The following is a 13,663-nucleotide window of genomic DNA, read 5'->3' as shown; positions in this document are numbered from 1 at the left end:
AGCTTTGGGGACCTTCTTACTACTTCCAGGTCATCCTCGAAGGTCTTAAAATGTTTTTAAACATGACCAGTTCTTTTCTACTGTATTGGTCTAAACTCTATGTTGCCCCTTCCTGAGAGAAGATAGTTTCCTCTGGTTTTGTCTGGACCACAAGTGGTTTCAGAGAAACAGGCTTCTAGGTATAGCATGGAAAGGGGAAGGTCTGGTGGATAAGGAAGGTTTTAGAGGACACAAGTAATACTGGGGACAACTGTGGAACAAAGAGTGAGAAAGGTGTGAAGAGGAGGGTACGAGGAAGGCAGAAACAGGGAAGAGCAGGCTGGAAGAGAAAGAAGGGAAGAAGGCAGAATGGTGAAAATGGGGAATAAGGAACAATCTTGAGAGGACAGAGAGGGTGTTGGGTAGGAGTAGAGTGGGATAAGTGGGTAAAGAGAGACTGCATTAGACTGGTGAGTGAGGAGGCAGTGCCTGAGGTACATATTTGTGGCTGTGAGACTTTCAAGAGAATTTGAACATTTGAGGTGGCTAGGGTAGTATTGCAGACCTGGCTGCTCGAGGGAGCTGTTGGGTGTTTGTATGTAGTGAGATCACCTGAACTTTTGTGCTTTGGAGTGGGAGGAAGTAGTAGAAGGAAGCTTTGCCTATCCTTTTATGTTAATTTTCTTGTGATCTTGTGCGGAGGCCTGTCCTTGTTGGATCGTTTAGTTCTACCAGTCTACTTCCTTTCTCTAAGTTGTCTCAACTCATGCATAAGTCTTACCACTTCTCTCTATAACTAACTCTTTGCAACATGTTTCGCTTTAAGTATTTTTTTTAAAGCTTTTTAAGGGAAGAAGGAAAAACTATATTAGACCTTCTCAAACTCTGCTGCCCTTTCTTCCTGTTTTCTCTCTCTTTGCCACCAAGGGTCATTGTACTCCTTCTCAACCAGTCATTACCAAAAGGTTGTTAATTAATTGATTAGAATGCAAAAAATAATCTTGGGCTTTCGTTTCCTTTATTGCTTTTCATTCCATAGAGAATTTTTTCTTTTTGTTTAACATGTATAAATGTCTATTTATTTTAGACATTTTATAGTAGTTTTTCTAAAATGTATTAAATTATACTGCTTTCTTAAACTAAGTCTGGAACTTACTTTATCATCATGAACCATCAATATTTTCCAAATCAACTGGTTTTCAGAAGACTGCGGTAGTTAGGGTTGTGAGTACATTTACTCTCATTTGAGTGTGTTTTATGTGATGGGCGCCTGGGGAAATAGGGGCAAGCAAGACAGACACTGTCTCTGCATGTTGGACTTTAGTCTGTAAGTCCAAATGGTGGTGATCTGGACCAGCACAGTGTGGAAGGTGCTAGTCTGTGTTCTGGATGATTTAGGTTACCAAGCCACCTCCAGATAAATGGAGTATTGCTGTTTAGGGCCCTGACTTAGGCACTTGGTCATTTCCACCTCTGGTCTACAATTGCCTACTCCGCAATCCATATGCAATTCTGGGTTTTATTTTCTAGGAGATGGAGGGAGGAAAAGAGGTGAGGATTTGCGTGAAGACAAGCTAGTGTTGGTCCAGGTTTTTTCTGCTTTCTCAATTATCCTGTAATCTTTGAAAACACATTGTTTTGTTTTGTTTTTTTCTCTTGACATTTTTTCCCCCTTTCCTCTCTGAGGACTTCAAAGCAATTCCCAGGCTTCAGATATTTCACCTCTGAATACTTCAGTGTGTACAGAAGAACACAGACATGGGCTTACCTGACAAGGGTCATTAGCACACCTAACTGTAGGTACCATATTTTGTTATATCACCTAATGCCCACTGTATAATTTTAAAAATTTCTCCCTTGTACAAAATAAATGTTCTTTATGGTTTTGTTAGAATCAGGATTCACATGTGGCATTTGGATATTATGTCTCTTAATCAAGGGCCATTCTCTGCTCTATCCCTGCCCCCCCCCCCCCTTTTTCCCATGCCATTGACTTGTTGCAGAAACTGGGTCAGTTGTCCTGCAGAATGTCCCACATTCTGGATATATCTGTTTTCTTGTGGTGTCATTATCTGGTTCCTCTATCGCCTGAATTTCCTGAAACTGGAAATTAACTCTAGAGGCTTGATTAGACTCAGATTCAGCCTTCTTAGTTGGGTAGTGCTGTGTGCTTCACATTGTATCACACCAGGGAAAGCCCCCTTAATTTAAGTAAAAATAAAAAATATTAGTGAGCACTGAGTTTGTTTTAGATACGGTGCTAGGTGCTATGGGGACTACAGAGATTAGCAAAGTGTAGTCCCAGCTGCCTTAAATTTATTTTTGGAAGCAGACCATGACCAACAGCATGACAGAGGATAACTAAGGTGTAGCTGGGGAACAGGAGAGGTCAACAGCCAGTTTCTCCATATCTGAGAGACTGCCCACGAAGCCTGTAGCATTTTAGCAGTCTGAAAAAATTAATACAAAAATGTAATACTTTACCATATAATAGCAACTATGCTCTTTTCTAAAACTAGTTTTATCTCACATAATTCTTGAGTAATTTCTCTCTCTCCCCTAACCCACTGTGCATTGCATTATTTGAGGCACTATAATCTGGCTACAGATGCCTTTTCGTGCACCTGGGTCAGGATGGGACCTGCGGAAATCCCTCCCCCTTCCCATATTTAGACAGTGAGACATACCAAAGACAAGTGAAGCACATGGTAATAGAGAAGGCTGGCACTCCGTTTGAACTAGTGATCTGCCGGTGTCAACCGGCGGTGTTTTTTCAGGTCATCCTGCCTGACCCTTATAAATGTAGAGAAGCCAAGTACAGTGTAGAAAACGTCAACTTCCTGGTGGACACCTAAGTATTTTTTCCCCTTCTTTTGGAAGGGTATATGGAGAGATTTCCACTTTACCAAGAATGAAGCTGGACCTTTAAATGGTTTATGTGTGCTCTGTAAAACTTTTTAAAATCTTGCGAAATCGTATGTTAGTATATTACAGTTTTTACTTGTGTCTTGTCTACCCAGTTGCCACCACTTGTAAATTTTTTTTTTTCCATGAGCAAGTAAAAGTTCAGCTGGAAGATATCTTCTTAATTGAGGGTTCAAAAGCCAGGAATTTAAGCAAAAGAGGAAATTCTTCTCAATATTCAAAATACACAAAACTGAGGAGCATCTTGTCGACTGGTATATTTTAGCATTGAGCATAGTACTTGGATACTCAGTGCTCCATAAATACTGATTGGATAAATAAAATGAGACGTTGAGGCAGTAGTGTTTATTCTCATTTATAAATTACAAGTAAACAGTGTTATCACAGTGAAAAATCCTTAGCCTGCTTTGGATAAGAAATTTCACTCGTACACTAGAGAGAGAGGGAATGTGGGTATGAGTGTGTCTGTGTGTGTGTGTGTGTTGTGTGTTTGTGACATTGGCAAATAGAAGAGAAGGATTTGTCTTATCTGCTGATTTAAAAAAAAAAAAGATTTTATGTTTATTATCAAGAACGTAGCACTTAAGATATATGCAACTTAAAAAACCGCTGAGTAAAATTCTGGGTTTTGTCCTTGAAAGAAAAATGGCATTTCCTGCATAAAATCAGTTTTTATTATAAATGACAAAAAATTGTTAGGGAGCCAAGCTTTGATGCATTGGCTACATGAAGGTCAAATACTTAGGTCATTATAATTCTGCTCCCTTTTGTACATGCAGTACAATGAAGCTCTTTGACATGGCGCTACCACATTCTCAAGATGAAGGTCACGTGTTTTCAGGCATTAAGAGCATGATCTACTCTTTTTTGGTTCCCTGTTATAAGTGGCTGTTGAGGGTAAAGTTGAGGGGAGAAACTGGACTAATGAATGGCTTTTGTCTACCTTTGTACTATTTTTTACTTTTCTTGCAAAGAAGTCAATTAAAAAAAAAAAAAAAAGGTAAAAAGCTGAGAACCAATTGCCCAGAACAATCCACAGACAACCTTCAGTCTGGCTCAGTTACCCAGATTTATATCACATACTTGCTGGCAGAATTTTGATTGCCTCCAAACCTCAAATGAGTGTGTGGCTTCTTTATATTCCATGGAACTGGTCCTTTTGTTAAGGAGGCCTTGTGAGTTATTATATGGGCCTTGGAGCCAGTTCATCTGGGTCTAATATGTGGTTTCATTTATTGGCTATTGGCCTTGGAGGAATTATTTAACTCTACTGTGCCACAGTTTCCTCATCTGTAAAATGAGTTAATTTGCAACAGGAGGCATGAAAAAAAAAATGCTTGGCATAAAGAAAGCACTTGGTAAGCATTAGCAACTGCTGACCTGTGTGTGTGAATTTATCAAGAGATGCAGTTCAGGTATTGAGTATATAAAGGAGGGTAAAGATGGAGTTTCTGTGTGATGAGGATATTATCTTGGGTGGTGCAAGGATTCAGAGATAAAAATCTGACCTGGGGTTGAAGGTAGTGGGCGATGGAAAGGGTCAGGGATGATGACCTCCTTCCCAGCTGCAGATTCACTGGGAAAGGAGCAGCTCACACTCAGACTACTGGGCCAGGCTACAGCTGGCATTCCTCGTTGCCTGTTTGATCCATCTGTTAATGATTTGAGCCATAATGTCTAGGGTGCTTGAGGTTGTGCACTTGGGTCCTTCCTTCCCCCTTCTGCCTTGGCTTCTTTTTAGAAAGCCAACTCTCAACAGGCATGAGACCTTTAAACTTTTTGCATGTATGGGATTTGTTTCAGAGTGATTGGAGGGTCAGGAGGGGGATGAGTGGGTAGGGGATAGATATGAATCTAAATACAGATAAGATGGATCATGAGGCTGGATGATGAGTACATGGTGGTAGGTTTATTATAACAATCTTTCTACTTCTGCATATATTTGAAACTTAAGAATAAGTGTTTTTTTTAATTAAGCAAAAAATGCAAGTACATAACAATACGGATGGTATACCTTTTATATATAATTTTAAAATATGCAAGCAGTATTATGTATTTTATATATAATGTATTGATATACATTGTGTATGTATTTTATATATAATGTATTGATATATACATTGTGTGTGTGTGTACATATTCATATAAGAATTTAAAATGTTATAAAATAATAAATATGGCAGGCATGGTAGCTCACACCTGCCCCAGCACTTTGGGAAGCTGAGGCAGGCAGATCACTTGAGGCCAGGAGTTCAAGACCAGTCTGGCCAACATGGCACAACCTCATCTCTACTGAAAATACAAAAATTATCCAGGTGTGGTGGCAGGTGCCTGTAGGTACTTGGGAAGCTGAGGCATGAGAATTTCTTGAACCCGGGAGGTTGCGGTGAGCCGAGATCACTCCACTGTACTCTGGTCTGGGCAACAGAGCAGGACTCTATCTCAAAAACTAATAATAATAATAATAATAAGTACTAACTTTAGGATAGTGGTAGTGGTTGCCTCTGAGAAAGGTGGAAAAAAGATGGAATGAGGAGGGGGAATACGAAGGTATTTCACCTGTATGTGGAATATTTTGTTTCTTTACAAAAAAATTTTTTGAAGCAAATACGGCACAATACTAAGATTTGCTAAAGTTGAGCAGTGGGTACACAGGTATTTGTTATATTCTGTGTAATTTTGTTCGTTTAAAATGTATCACAATAAAAAGAATAACATGTCATGATTTTATAACAAGAAGTGTCTTTAGACATGTCAGGAGCTGAGCTGCAGGAGGTGCTGGGAGGTGCCTTGCCTTTCTGCTAGAGAGGCATATCCTGTCATAGCACTGCACGGGGGTGGCGAAACTATTGGCCACTCGTACAGTTGCATAATGGGGGAAGCCCTTGTGGTTAGTAGAGGTGGATGGTGGTAAGTAAGGCTGTGTGAATTACAAGCAGTTAGATACAGCAGAATTCATGTTTTCTGGACCATGCTGACCTACTGCCTCTGTCAGAGGGATTGGGCTGGGTCATGGATGATGAGTTGGTTACGATGACTGGAGGAAGATTTTTAGAAAGCAAAGCTTTTGTGTATAAGAACTGGTTTCCTTGATAAGACTTCTCAGAAAAAAAGAAAGCTGTTTCTACTCTGGATTCGTTGTCTGTGTGGTAATCTTGTCAGTCTTCCCGCACAAAGCGGGATTAAGCTTGTCACTCCCCAGCTAGGGAAGCAAGCCCTCCATCTGGGGAGTGAGAAGACAGATTGTTCTGAGGCTGGGTTCATGGGCTGCTTCTGAAATGTGACTAGCACCTCTGTGCCTCCCGCGGCTTCTGGGGAGGAAGCCCTGGAGATTGAAGTGATCCTTGTACTCAGGTCCCAGTCTGTGTGTTACCTAGTGTATAGATGTTGTTCATAGATGTTGGGGGTAGTGAGCTTGTGCGGTATGCACACATCAAGTGTTAGTTTGATCTCTCCGAGAATACAGATGTCAGATGTCCACTTCTTTGGTATTTATTCACTAGATCTCTAAACAGGAGATCACTGTTTTGTATGCTCTAGAGAGCTCATTTAGCTGAGGGGAAGGTTAAACCTAGCATCCTTACAGGTTAAACGTTCTGGAATAGAACAAACCCTGTGTTGAGCCCAGTGGAACCGGGTAGGAGTGGGGAGTGCATGAGGCAAGACATCAAGCATCTCAGAGACTGTTTTTTCAGCACTCATGTGCTAGCATCCTAGATTCTCAGGAAGGCAGTGACTAGACCAGACCAGCCCTTCACCACTTCACCACTGTGCATCCTGGGAAGTGGCCTCCTCCTTTATATAGGGATGGAGGTGTCCAGGGTGGGCTCTGGAAGTTTGTGAGGATGAGGATTGGAGAATAAGGGATCTTCCTTTGACATATGCCAGATGAGAAACCACAGGAAGCAAAGACCGCCCAGCCTGGCAGCCACTCACAAGAGCTGTGTTCTGGAGCAGGACTCACTTCATGTTATGTGTCCATCCAGCCTGATTTGCATTCCCTGGAAGAATTTGAGGTTACAGGACCCTGGCACCTGGGCAGCTCTGCAGCATCCTCCCAGGCGGTCCCACTGAAGCACCTGTGTTGAAATCCCCTTGTTCTGAATAAGGAGGCTGTGTAAATGGACCTGCAGATCTTTTTGACATGTAGGAATGGACTGGGAGAGATGCAGACTTCTGCAGAGGGAGGGAGTTTCTGAGCATTGCGCAGCCATGTTGCCCCTGTCCTTTATTTTAGTTCACAACTTTATATCTTCCCTTAATGAGGTTTTCCTCAAAGCTGTGAAAGAAATAAAATTAATTGAGGTATTGAGAGAATACATAGAAAATGGAGAGGCTATTTTTCTGTTACCTGTTTTTGTCTTCCTTAATTGTCTAGTTTAGCACCACTTGAAAAAATTGCATTACGTTTAAGTTTGATGAGCTCTTTGTGAACATGTGAATCGGCAGTTTCTCGAGGTGCTGCTGGGTTCAGTGACACAATACAGAACACAAAGCCAGAAACTAGCCTAGAAACCAGACAGAGGGCTTTGTCCCAGAGTCCTGCTTAACCTTATTACAGCTAAGTGTCAAAATTCAGCCTGTGGTTCTCCCCAGGAATACTGGGGGGCAAAACTGATTCAATAATAGAAAGGTATGGTTAGCCTCTGAGTGTGTTTTATGGGTGTGTATATAAAAGCAATATTAGATGAGTTAAGCCTATACAGGTTTATTATACACATCAGACTCCTGATAATGATAGAAAGAGTTCACTTTCTAGAGTCATGATTCTGGAAGACTTTATTTCCACCAAGAATTTCCTTAGTGTCTTTCTTTTCCCCTGGTGTTTTCTCCCTGCCTCTGAGTCAGCAGTGCGTCCTCTCGTCATGACCTGGCTTTGCCTCTTCCCCCATTCTGTCTCCTCTCTAGTAGCTTTTTGGTTTTCTTTCCCTGTAGTTAATACTATCCTCATTTAAAAAGTTTTTTCCGTTCAGTTGATAAAATGTTGAAATGTTGTGACATATTTTAGAAGGTAGCCATTTATCAAAAAGAACATCTTGAAATCCTCAGGAGTATTAAAAAAGTTTAATGTGTTAAAAATACATATATTCAATGTTAGCTCAGTAGAACAGGAAAGAAAATTGTGTTTCCAAATTTGTGAAATAAATATACTTAAAAAAATGAAAACAAAATATAAAAATGTCAAAAATGGTTAAGTTAGGGTAGTTAGAATATGAGTAACTTTTTACCCTGTTTTTCTCATTTTCAGTATTATCATTATATGCTTGCGTGTTTCTACTGCATATATCCCTATGGCATTTTGAGATGAATGGGACAGGAGAGTATAAAGAAGAAGTGCGTGTGGAGGAGTCATTTTCAGATGCAGTTCTAAGAAACCCCACCGACTCTTGGTAGGGGGTGCCTCAGGGCCCTGGACCTTGAGTCACCGTTTAGCCAGAGCATTTCCACTTTTCATTTGCTGTGCCTATAAGGTTTGTCCAAGATTTCTTTTGGGAAAAGGATTCTGCTACTAAATACAAGGTTTGAAAACCATACAGAGAAAAGAGAACACATTGGGATCAGAGGTAGAAAGTGTGGGTCCTGACCCAGCCTTTAACTAGCAGTGTGTCTCTATGTCCAAGGCACTTTAGCTCTCTGGACACCAGTGTTTTCATTTCTAAAATTATGGGCTTGAGCTAGTGGATAAGCTGAAGGTCCCCTACAGCTTTGACATTTTAGGATTCCATTCAAGCGGTGTCAAAAAATAAGTAACTCCAGGAAAAGAGGGGTGTGATTCCCAGCCTTCTCCCACTGCCCCAGTGGTTTTCAAGGCACCTGGAGGACAACAGACGACTTGGGCAAGCATCGCATTGTGGAAGTTTTGCTTTTCTACCTTGCAGTTTGTTTTCTGTTCGTATCGTGTAGATAGGACACAGAGCAATAGGACCTAACACAACGAGGTGTAGAGCTGTTTTAAGACGATTTACTGTTTTTAGGTTAGAGGTCCAGATTCTTTGGAAAAGTGAATGGTGAGTTCTCTTATCCTAAAGTTATTCCTGAAGTTCTGTTAATAAAATCTACAGTCAGAAAAGTGGCACCATGTCCTGCCTGATGGTGTTCGGGGTGTTCATTCCACAGGCCATCCCGAGTCCTCTTCTGCTGCGGTGTCAGCTCTGTCTATCTAGATGGCCTTCCTTGGGAGGCTGGGCTCCCTCTGGACAAACAGGCCTATAACAGGAGACTTTTCAGGTTAACGGACCCAGAGGAAAGATAACCTCAGGATCTGTCCTTTTTCACTGGAGACGCCTGGAGACCTGGCACCAGTTTGCTTCTCTGACCTGAAAATAGAGCATTCTCGTTTCTGGCCCTGCCTCCCACTGGGTGAGAGAAGGGCACTGGGTGGGTGAGGCTAAATCCTGCTTCCTCTCATATGCAAAGCATAATCTCTTTCCTGGACCTCTTTGGGCACTGAAACAAGAACTCCACTAGCTGCCACACTGTCCAAGCATTTAGCTTTTTTGACTTTTGGGGAAAGCTTTTATTTCCAAGTACCTAAAGTGTGTGGCATTGTAAATTTAAAGTCAGAAGCTCAGTTTGTTGGTCACAAATACTTTGGACAGAAATGAGAGAAAGCCAATGAGACCATCTTTCTGTACTTTGCCCTCAGAACATATTCCCTGGGATGAAAAACCCTGCTTAAGCCTGGGTACAGTGACCCAAGGTGACAGCAATGACAGTGGCGCTTCAGAAAGGAGCAAGTGGAGGTGGACCCTGCCTCAAACAGGTTTGGTTTGCTCCTGGTTGAGCTTAGCCCAAACCTCCCCCTGCCAAAAATAAATAAATAAAATCCAGATACTGCAACTACTTACCCATCTTCCTTTTCTATTTAATTTCAGTAAATTGTGGACTAATTCTCCCTAAAAGTACATATCAATTAAGAAGACAAAACTTGAATGAAATGACTGTTCCTATAGCATAACATTGTAGATTTTACTTTCTAAATATTTATCGAACACCATACTCTGTGCATCAAACTGAATCAATTACGGCGAGGTTCAGAAAGAGCATAGAACTCACTCCTTGGTCTTTGATTTTACAGTCTCCTTGGAGGGGTAGAATCTAACAGAAAACCATACACCTGTGAGACAGAGACTAGTTCAAGACAGTAAAACATCGCATAAAAGACAGCTCTGTTTTTAAATATGGAGCACCTGCTCCCTGATGCAGAGGACCACAGCAGTCATCCAAACAGGGTGGGGCCAGTCTTGCTGTAGGTAGTGAGTTTCAAGTCAGAATTTGGAGGAAGTGATGGGTGTGAGGAGGAGGAAGGAGGGGCAGTGCTCCCAGAGAAACTGCTTTCATTGGAGAAGAAATGTAGGGATGATATTGTGTGATAATAAGAGGACTGTGGCACAGTAAGCCTTAGGGACAGTCTTGGACAGTGGAATTTTTCAATTGTCATAATTGAGGCAACAGTACATATAGGCCGAATTGAAATGGGGATCCCACACCCACTTGTTAGCCATGTGATCCCCCATGTAGTTTACTAACGTCAGGTCCCTGAATGCTTGAACAGCAGTATACAGTTTGGATCAGAGTTGATGAACTAAACTTTTACTAAGCACATACTCGTATTAGATAAATTCACAAAGATCTACGTCATCATTAACAAAAATGTGAGCATTTCATGTAAATACATGTGCATTATCTTGATGTTTAAAGTGTTTTTTAATGAATCGTTTTCATTTGTGTGAACATTTTAGCATTTGTTATATAGCTTGTTTAGGACATTTAGTCAGTTTGAGGTTTTTGATACTTCACAATTTCCTATGTACAATTAGTAGATAGAAAATTTGGGTCATTAATCATACAGCTTATTATAGTAATGCCTTCTGGGTGTCTTGACTTTGTACTGCTTTGATCTTGCCCTTTTATGTTGAGTTTTCTTAAAAAGTTAATGGATCCTATTCATTCATAGTTCATTCAACAAATATATATTTTGCCCTACTATGTGCTGGGCACAGTTCTAGGAATTGAGCTCCCAGTTACTGATTTGGAAACTCAGTATTTCTTTCTTTTTTGTCTTTTTGAGACAGAGTCCCACTCTGTCGCCCAGGCTAGAGTGCAATGGTGCAGTCTTGGCTCACTGCATCCTGTGCCTCCTAGGTTTGAGTCTCATGCCTCAGCCTCCTGAATAGCTGGGGTTACAGGTGCATGCCACTACGCCCGGCTAATTTTTATATTTTTAGTAGAGATGGGGTTTCACCATGTTGGCCAGGCTGGTCTCAAATTCCTGACCTCAAGCGATCTGCCCACCTTGGCCTCCCAAGGTGCTGGGATTATAAGCATTAGGCACCTTGACTGGCCGGAAACTCAGTTATTTCAATATTAAGGGATTTTTGTAACTAATTTTGATTTTCTTTCTTACTTTGCCTTTAAACTTAAGTTACTAATTTTATTTAAAATATTTCATCATCAGTACAGAACCCAAACATTCTTACTAGTGCTTTTGAAAGAAATCAATTTAGTAAATTTGGCACATTGAATTTTGACAAGTTGGTCTGCTTCCCCCTCTCAGAGCCTTAAAGAACCTCTAGGGCTCCATAAACAGTTTGAAAACCACTGAGTCAGATAAGCTCTAAAGCCTCTTCCCATTCTAACGCTTTGTCTCAACTTCTCTGTGCCATTTTTCTTTTGCATATTTAACTTAGGGAATAATAAGGCAACTTATCCAGACAGAGTCGTGATGACTACTTGATACATATTTAGAGTATAATTCACCTTACTCCATTTTAAATGTGTCTTTGCGTTCCCCTGGTGGTTTGGTTGCCCCCATAGCAAGCAGGATAGTACGTGAGGACTGCAGAATACGTAAACACCCCTTAAAATATGAGTTTTTGAGAGATGTCCTCAAGCCTGTGGTGTATGTGGAGGGCTAGAATTGCCACCAAAAAACACAGAAAAAGTACATTGTACAGTAAAAATCTCTTGTATTTTGCTTGTAAAGGAGAACATTTTAGCTAAAATAGACTTTGTACTTTGAATACAAATGCCACTCATTGTATTAAGACCTGTCCATATAAATGGGTTGACTGGAAGAGCATTCTGCATATCCTGTGTTGTGCATGGAATTTAGAAGAATGCAAGAATGCATGAATGCATGAGACTTGAAGCACAAAGCTTTAATTCAGATTTTGAGAGCAGTACCCAGGTAAACAGTGAAGAGTACAGGTCATTGAAGTTTTTTGTTTTTGTTTTTGTTTTCTTTATTTTTTTTTTTGGAGACAGGGTTTCACTGTGTGGCCCAGGCTAGAGTACAGTGGCACGATCTCAACTCATTGCAATCCTCCAGCTCCCAGGCTCAAGCAATCCTCCCACCTCAGCCCTCCAAATAGCTGGGAGTATAGGCACGCATTACCATGCTTGGCTAATTTTTAAAATTTTTTGTAGAGATGAGATCTTACTATATTGCCAAGGCTGATATCAAACTCCTGGGCTCAAGTGATCCTCCAGCCTCGGCCTCCCAGAGTGCTGGTGTTACAGGTGTAAGCCACCATGCCCGTCCTGAAGTTATAAGAAATATACTTAAGAGGGTCTTTGGCAAGGGGAACTGCTGATAGTATAACATTAATTTGGGAGAGTGGCGTGGATCAGGATAATATGCAGGATGTTCTCATCCACATAAACAAGAAACTACAGAAAATAAGTAGCAAAATCTACAAAGGTTGTAGATTGGAGGGTCAATTACGTAATGTTTTTTCTACTTCTCCACACTTATCTTGCCAGATTTTTAGAATAAGCATGTAATACTTTGATACTCAAGGAAAAGGTAAAGACTGAAAATAAAAAAAGTTCAGCAGCTCTCATCTAATTCAAGGCCAGCAAACAACAGGAGGTTTCGAAAAATTAGAATGATGTATGTATGGCAGTAGGTGCCCTCTAAATTACTTTAATACTATCACTGAGACGGTCATTTTAACTCTTCACTTGCAGTGTTTGGGACAGTTGCTGGGAGAGTCACAGGTAGGACAGTCTGATCCCTGTCCAGTTAGTGGTTCCATAAAGTCCAATGAGTGCTTCCGTTAAGCTAATTCGTTGTCAATTAATGTAACTTCAGCTTTTGTTGTTGCAGCTTGTTTGTTTCTGGTGTTTGCATACAGATTGAGCACATTTGCAAGAATCCAGAACATAATGTGTATTTCACATGATCAGATAAGTACATTTAAGCTTCTTAGCTAAAGAATTTCTATGGGCTACTCTTTACTTCCAAATCCAAAGAGACTAAATCATAAAATGTAAATAGACTTCTAAAGTCTCATTTCCCCACCTTTTGGTAATCTATATGGAAGGCTTTACTGTAGTAGGAATTTTATTTCACCCCCGTTTTTGAATAGTGCTGTTCTACAGAGGGTGACTTCATTTTTAGTTCATTCTTGTTATTTTAACTGTGTAAACAGTCAGTTCTTTGCCCATGCCCAGCTTGACCTTTTCAGACTTCAGTGCAAATTAAAACTGGCTGGAGGTAGAAGGGACAGGAAGGGACCTGGGGAATGAGGATGAGGGGACTAGTCAAGTACCTTAGGTTACTTATGTTGCTTGTTTTCAACCTTGAGGTCACGTCAGAGAGGAGTGCTCACTCCTTCAAGTGCCTAAAAAGTGTTCCAAAGTGGATGTGAAGTTAATGAGATTGCTAGGTTTTGAAAACAAGATGAGCAAAACTCAGAAATCAACAACTGCTCTTCTATTTTGTTTTTGATTTTTGGTTGTTTGTTTGTATTCC

The 13,663-nt window shown here is 40.7% G+C and overlaps 1 protein-coding gene across 1 annotated transcript in view; it reads left to right on the top strand.

Annotated features, from left to right (window-relative positions):
- The window catches only part of FOXO3 (forkhead box O3), a 126,265-nt gene that overhangs the window by 71,320 nt on the left and 41,282 nt on the right, over positions 1-13,663 (top strand).

The sequence above is a fragment of the Papio anubis genome, chromosome 6 (genome assembly GCF_008728515.1).
Source record: "Papio anubis isolate 15944 chromosome 6, Panubis1.0, whole genome shotgun sequence".
In the NCBI taxonomy this organism is placed as follows: Eukaryota; Metazoa; Chordata; class Mammalia; order Primates; family Cercopithecidae; genus Papio; species Papio anubis.
Note: the sequence above shows the minus strand (reverse complement) of the source record. Positions and strands in the feature narration are given on the sequence as shown.